The 6,808-nt window shown below is 34.7% G+C and overlaps 1 long non-coding RNA gene across 1 annotated transcript in view; it reads right to left on the bottom strand.

The window, feature by feature from the left end:
* Positions 1-3,659: 3,659 nt before the first annotated feature.
* The window catches only part of LOC144957917 (uncharacterized), a 6,766-nt gene continuing 3,617 nt past the window's right edge, over positions 3,660-6,808 (bottom strand). The window contains exons 3-4 of the long non-coding RNA XR_013642254.1: positions 4,485-4,552; positions 3,660-3,744 (exon numbers count right to left, since the gene is read on the bottom strand). This is a non-coding gene — a long non-coding RNA (uncharacterized LOC144957917). The remainder of the gene's footprint in view (positions 3,745-4,484; positions 4,553-6,808) is intronic.

Here is a 6,808-nt window from a genome sequence, read left to right as displayed (position 1 = left end):
ACATTTTTTTCCGTATGAGGGGCACAAATTCTAAAGGGTCCTTAGAATAATGTCTATTTTTAGACACACATAAAAGGTTCCTCTAGTAAGGCCACATTTTAAACCCAAAGGTCCCTAAAGTAATGCTACTGTGACCCCAAATCAAAGGCCCCTGCAATAATGGCAACAGTTTTAAACCCCAAAAGGCCCTTAGAAGTAATGTTACTGTGACACCAAAGGTCCCTGCAAGTAATGGCCACAGTTTACACAGGGTTTGAAATAAATGTGCACGTTTACACCCCAAGTGAGTCCCCACTAGATGCCCTTCTTCAAGCCTCAAAGACTCCCAAAAATGCCCCTACAATATGGGTAAAGTGGGGCCCCAAAAATATTAGCAAAATTTTGTTATTTACGTATTCTAAAAAACGACACCTGCCTCATAGACGGCTGTTTTGCCCCACCAATACAACTATTTAGTTTCCTAAACCCCTGGAAATAAGGTCCCCACAAGTCATGGTAAATTTATGGTCCTGACAAGTCATGCCATACAAGTATGTGTGTGTTGGGAAAGGAGAGAGAGAGGAGGAGAAAAGAGAGAGAAGAGAGAGAGAGGGAGAGAGAGAAAAAAGTAGGAGTGAATATCTGTCAATGTCATCGTTAATAAAAGCATACTGTTGTGTTTGATGGATTTGTTTAAAGTATAACATTTGAAGGAAAAAAAAGAAATTTTTTTGTCAGAATTTTTGGAGAAAACAGAAAAATAAAAAATGGCCTGAAAGTGATTCCATTTTTCTATTCATTAAAATATTTTGGGGACAGAAATTCTAATAACGCATTTAAAAGAAACAAAAACAAACCCGCCCCCTACCCACGCCATCCTCAGTTCGCCGGTGACTCTCGATCAGGCGATCACGAAGGGTTATTTGCTTGACATATCAAGGGCAAAATTGTTCAACCCATATACCTTTGATGTTTCAAAATTAAATGGGGTTTGAAATGCCTGTGCAAAACCCAAGAAAATTTTTTCAACCCCCCAAAAACATAGACCCCAAATCGATCAGGTTTTTTAAAAACCAAAGAGGCACTAATATGAAAAATAATAACTAAAGACGTTTTTCGTGAAATTTCTTAAATTTAGTCTGCCGAAACTTGTTGTTTTATTGGAATTCCTTTTCATTCCTTTCTCATTTTTTTTTCTTATAAAACTTTTTTCAATTCCTAAATGCAGTAAATTAATATTTTTTGTATGTTGAAAAGCCGGATAATAATTACATTAGCACCATGCAACTAATGACAGTGTTTTTGTCATGCCATACAGATTGTTGATTCCAACTGGACTCGTCTTTTTAATAAAGATTTCGCACCCAAGTCTTGCTTGTTTTTCTTTTCTTTAAAAAAAAAGATCAGCGACGGTGATACGTGGTGATGTGTTGATTTGGTTTTTGTTTTTCTGAATATTATCACTGCTTGAGATTGTTTGGATATTTAAAAAATAGTTCAAAGATTTAGAGGAAGTAGTCAATTGTCCACCGCACAGTACTGACCAATAGCTACTCTATAGGGGAGGGGATAAATGTCAGTACTGACCATAGCCTTGGCCTAATTTCAATTGGTGACTTGGCATTAAGTCAATTCCATGTTGATGATATTTTGAAGTAATGTGACTATCAATGAATGTTGGAGCAACTACACTTAATGCAGTGTAATCAGACACGTACAAATGTCGATAGAATTATAGTCGTCAGCACTGACGAACAAGCGCTAAGGTGCATTGCTATTACTGACCAATAGTCCCAGCCTTATGAAAAAGGCATTGTTTTAATAATATTACTGTGAACAAATTGCCTTCCAAAAGGAAACCAGATTTGAGGGATGGAAGACAAAGCAAGTGACCTCTTTCTCTCTCTCTCTCTCTCTCTCTCTCTCTCTCTCTCTCTTTATATATTATATATATATATATATATATATTATATATATATATATATTATATATATATATATATATATATATATCTACCACCATAGGAAGAAGAAGACCCCACTCATCAACAGCAATCTATCAATGCACCTATTTTGACATTTCCTACAACTCCCACCCCGTTACTATCAAGTATCCAATTATGAAGGACACACTCAAATATTTACAAATTACAGTATAGTCAAGGCAAAAAATGTATTAGTACACATGAGAGAGAGAGAGAGAGAGGGAGAGAGAGAGAGAGAGGGAGAGAGAGAGAGAGAAAGAAGAGAGAGAGAAAGAAGAGAAAGAAAGAGATTACCACCTGCAAGTGAAAATATCCTCTCTCAAAAAATTAAAAGTGAGAGACTTTATATATAACCATCTCATCCCTAACTAAAGGACCCCACCACCTTCCTCCAGAAAGGACCAGGGGGAAAACCTAAAATTTATTTCCAAAACAACGATAAGAACAACGTAGAAAGAGTAAATAAGGCGGACATAAGACACATCAGAGAGACCCCTCCATCCACAATGGGTGACAAAGAGCGTGGTCTTACGCTGGATCTAAAATTGACCCCACTCTTACTAAATAACAAAACAATACATGTGATTTATAACACTTTTATTCACGAGATAAAGATAACATGAACAATCTCTCTCTATCTCTCCCTCTAAATATATATATATATATATATATATATATATATATATATATATATATATATATATATTATATATATATATATAAGACATAGCAGGCACAACTAAGTCAAATAATTTCATAGAAGTCTAGTGATTCTTATCGTTATCCTCAATTATCCCTAAACCAGCAGCACTCGGGTGTAAAGGGAAGTTACTCCTAAGGATAAGCCGCCAAACAAGTCAAGATGGTCATATAATTCCCTCTTATCATTTTTGCTCTGGGTAAAACGAATTAATGAATTGGATGAACAATGTACTGCGAATCCTTTTAATAGAGACAAAATCAGGATATCAACAATTTCTGTGAGAACGCACTGATTGTGTGACACAGACTAAGGCATGTTTTATTTATTAATTTCTTACAATGCTCATATGGGTTCTTTTTGGTGCAAAAGCAACTATCTATTTAAGCCCTTTTTCTTCGATATTGACAAAACAAAGTAACCGCATTGTTTCACATACAAAAAAACCCACCAAATTACAGAAGAGATTGTCGCCTGCTGGCAAAAAACTTTGTCCTAAAACGATTAAATTATTGTCCTAAATGGAAGGTAGTTTACATGGTTAAGGTCGGTTTGAGTCTTTTAAAAAAAAAGATTTAATTACCAATATTGAGCGGTTTTAATCATTCTATATCGTCATTATATGTTAAAAAAACAACATTTATGATGAAAATTTTTAATTATCTGTGTTGATACCCATTTTGCAACCTAATTTGGGGGTCTGACATAAAAAATATAACAATCTCGTGGCAAACGTTCCACAAAAACTAATGAAGGAATGACCTCCATATTCTTCCCTCTTGTCAATATTGTACCGTTTACGACCGACTGCACATGTATAGAGAATATGGAAGAAACACTAGTTGCTATTTATTCAAAGCCAAGAAGTTGGCCAATGTAATGATACCCTAATTGTGTCACTTAAAAATAAATATAACAGTACCGTCACCAAATATGTTTCTCAATACTTATATCCGCCAGAGAAGAAGAGATTTGCAATTTTGATTTCTATTTTCATTTTGGATTATTTAATATTTCGAATATTTCCATTTTATTGCCTTGTTCTTGCCTGCAAGTGTCATGATTTTTAGAGTTTCTTCACCTGTTTGAGAAGATTGGACAGACATTGATAAAAAAATATGATTTATTGAACCAAAGTCCATCTCGTTTTATAAAGTTAAAAGGGAATGGCAAACTACGAGATACACATTACTCAAACTGCTGGTTGAACAGCATCGACAACGTCCCTTTGCTCAATGAGTATGTGCTCTACCAACTGAGCTATCGATCCAACGCCCTTCGTAAAAGAATTTGATGATGATGACAACGTTGATAATTATTCACTAATACAATAGATCAATATAATATATATGTATGTATAAACAATATTATTAGGTATTTCGTGACAGATGAAGAAGGGAATTCATTTTTTTGTGTGTGAGGAAAGACAGACATCCAAGGTTTATACTTATTATTAAATCGAGCTGATTGAATTACCATTCAGAATACTGAGTGATGTGAGTGGAATTTACACAAGTCACTTTCCGTTCAATATTTGTAAATTTTGTATGTTTTACTATAACTTTACTAACGCCTTTATTTCTCAATTAAATGTATTTTTTATTTATTAAATTTTGCTTGATCTAGATTTATGTAAATGTGACTTTAATTTTAAGAATTTTTGGTGGAAGTTTTGAAGATAGAACCGTTTGGAAAATGTCTCATTCTTGTTATCATCTTATATATACATATATAGTATTGATGGATGTCCTGTAGTTCTGACTGTGCTCTATAATTTCACAATGCAGAGCATTATAAAATGAATGAGTAAAACCTACTCACCTTTCGTCCATCCATACGGTCGTTTCGATACCGAGGGTTCTCGTCACCCTTTAATGGGTTTTGTGTCACTTTTATGGGGAGTATATATATTTATATAATATTACGCTTTAGATATATTACATTTTGCCAATAATGTTCAATAATCACACAAGATATATAATCATACTATTTTAATCAATGTCGGGAATAAAACAAAGAGGCTAATAAGGAAAGCTGTAAGATCATAAATACATTGATACTCGGTAAAGAATTTTAAAACAATTTTAAAGGCTTTTGGAATATGCAAAAAGAGTACGGGCGCCATTCCGCTGCCAATATACACCGGCGGCCATAACGTGTTTATCTGAATGAAATGAGTTGCTGCCTACAGTTCTACATTTACGGGCCAGAGTAACATTCTGTGAATGACATCACTCTGATTGTCTCTAGTTTTCTCTTCTCGGCGGTTATAATGAACAATTGAAAAATAACCCAGTCTGGAGACAGCGATTCTTTTTATTGTAAGAGGATTTCATTATTTAGTTATTTATAGTGTGGATACTTGAAAATATATCTGTCTGCTCACAGTAATAAAAGTGTCTAGATAAAACCTTTGTTGCTTGAATTGCTTTAGATCTTCATTTCAGAAATGAGTGGAGCTGGCAGTTATGATGAAAATAACAAGAGATGAAGGGAATACAAAAGTCCCAGATGACAATATAGAATAACAGCTTTACGGCGATGACGGCTCGAACCCACGACCTTACAGTTATGACAACTTCGCATGGCCACGAGAGTGGAAATCTGCAATCGGCGTTAACCCCCCCCCCCCCGCCCCCCACTCTAATAATAATGTGGTTTCAAGCTCAAGCCTATATTGAGCCACTCCCCCGACTTCTCGAGGTCATGGATTCAACACACGAGCACCGCCAAGTTTGTTAGCCAGCAGTTAAGTTTAATAACTATTTTATTTTCAAACCAAACATATAGACATGATTGAGACATTGAGTTAGTTTCGATATTGATTGATGACACGTAACTGGAACGACAGGAGTGGTTGCCATAAACAGAACTTAGATTGCTTGTATCCGCGGCCATTTATGTTAACTGTATGTGCCCAAAGTGCTTTACAAAGAATCACAAGTCCGCCGCTACAATGATGCACCCTAAGAGAGAGAGAGAGAGAGAGAGAGAGAGAGAGAGAGAGAGAGAGAGACTTGAAATATCAACGCGCAGCTCGCAACTAAAATGCAATGCCACCAGACTTTATTGAGATCTCTCTCTCTCTCTCTCTCTCTCTCTCTCTCTCTCTCTCTTTATATATTATATATATATATTTTATTATTATTTATAAAATATTATAATATATTTTCATTGTGATCATATTCGACAAATCAATTTCTTCTGGAGAGCTACCATGTTAATGGAAAGTAGCAATTGTTACAGTAATTTTCATAAATTTTGTGATGGATGCAAGTATAGACCAATTAGCTTGACATGTTAAAATGCCCCACCCCTCCCCCAATCCCGGCTTTTTATCTTTGTTGTTACAATTATATTCAATATGAGGAAGAGCAATACATTTTTTTAAATATTATTGTTTTCTGATCATTTGACCGGTTTCTAGACGACCGAAATTTATTTATCTATTCATTTATTCAGTTATTTATTTAGTCATACATTTATTGTTATTAATTTATTCATTTATTCAGTTATTTATTAATTTATTTATTCATAGTTTATTAACTAAAATATTTATCTAAATGTTGAACACGAGAGGACGAGGACGAAGACATAGACTGAGACTGCGCTTGATGTGAATAGATCTTTGCAGCTCTGATATTTAGAGGCAATTATGAACCCTTTTGACATGATTGTACTTTGCTTTCGTTTGAGAATCGTTCCATTACAACGATGGGATCATAACAATTTGGGTAATAAGACCTGCAAATAAATACACGTCGATTAACTCCAGTTTTATTTTTAAAATAGTCAAATGCACAATCGGTGAGTGGACACTGGCTTAAGTAAGACAACGATCTGAACAATGAATTGTATTAAAATCTTTACCACCACAGACAAGCGAAGGAAGAAAATACAAGAAGTACATTTTCTCTCTGCTTTGTCTAGCAGAGTTTCATAAACACTTCTTCAGATCTTTGACTAAAAGAAACGTGTGTGCTGGCGTATGAAAACATAAAAAAGGTCTCTGAACCTAGTTTCGAACTAGAGGATTACAAGGGTAAACATGGCATTCTGTGGCCAAAATGAAATGTGTTTAAAAAATCAATAGTCCAACCGTGTATCTTTCATTTCTCAAAAGCATTCTCTTGTATGTTGGGTTT

This window comes from Berghia stephanieae, chromosome 12, assembly GCF_034508935.2.
Source record: "Berghia stephanieae isolate SIO BIC M18660-M18661 chromosome 12, UCSD_Bste_1.3, whole genome shotgun sequence".
Lineage (NCBI taxonomy): Eukaryota > Metazoa > Mollusca > Gastropoda > Nudibranchia > Aeolidiidae > Berghia > Berghia stephanieae.
This window is presented reverse-complemented; position numbering and strand designations above follow the sequence as displayed.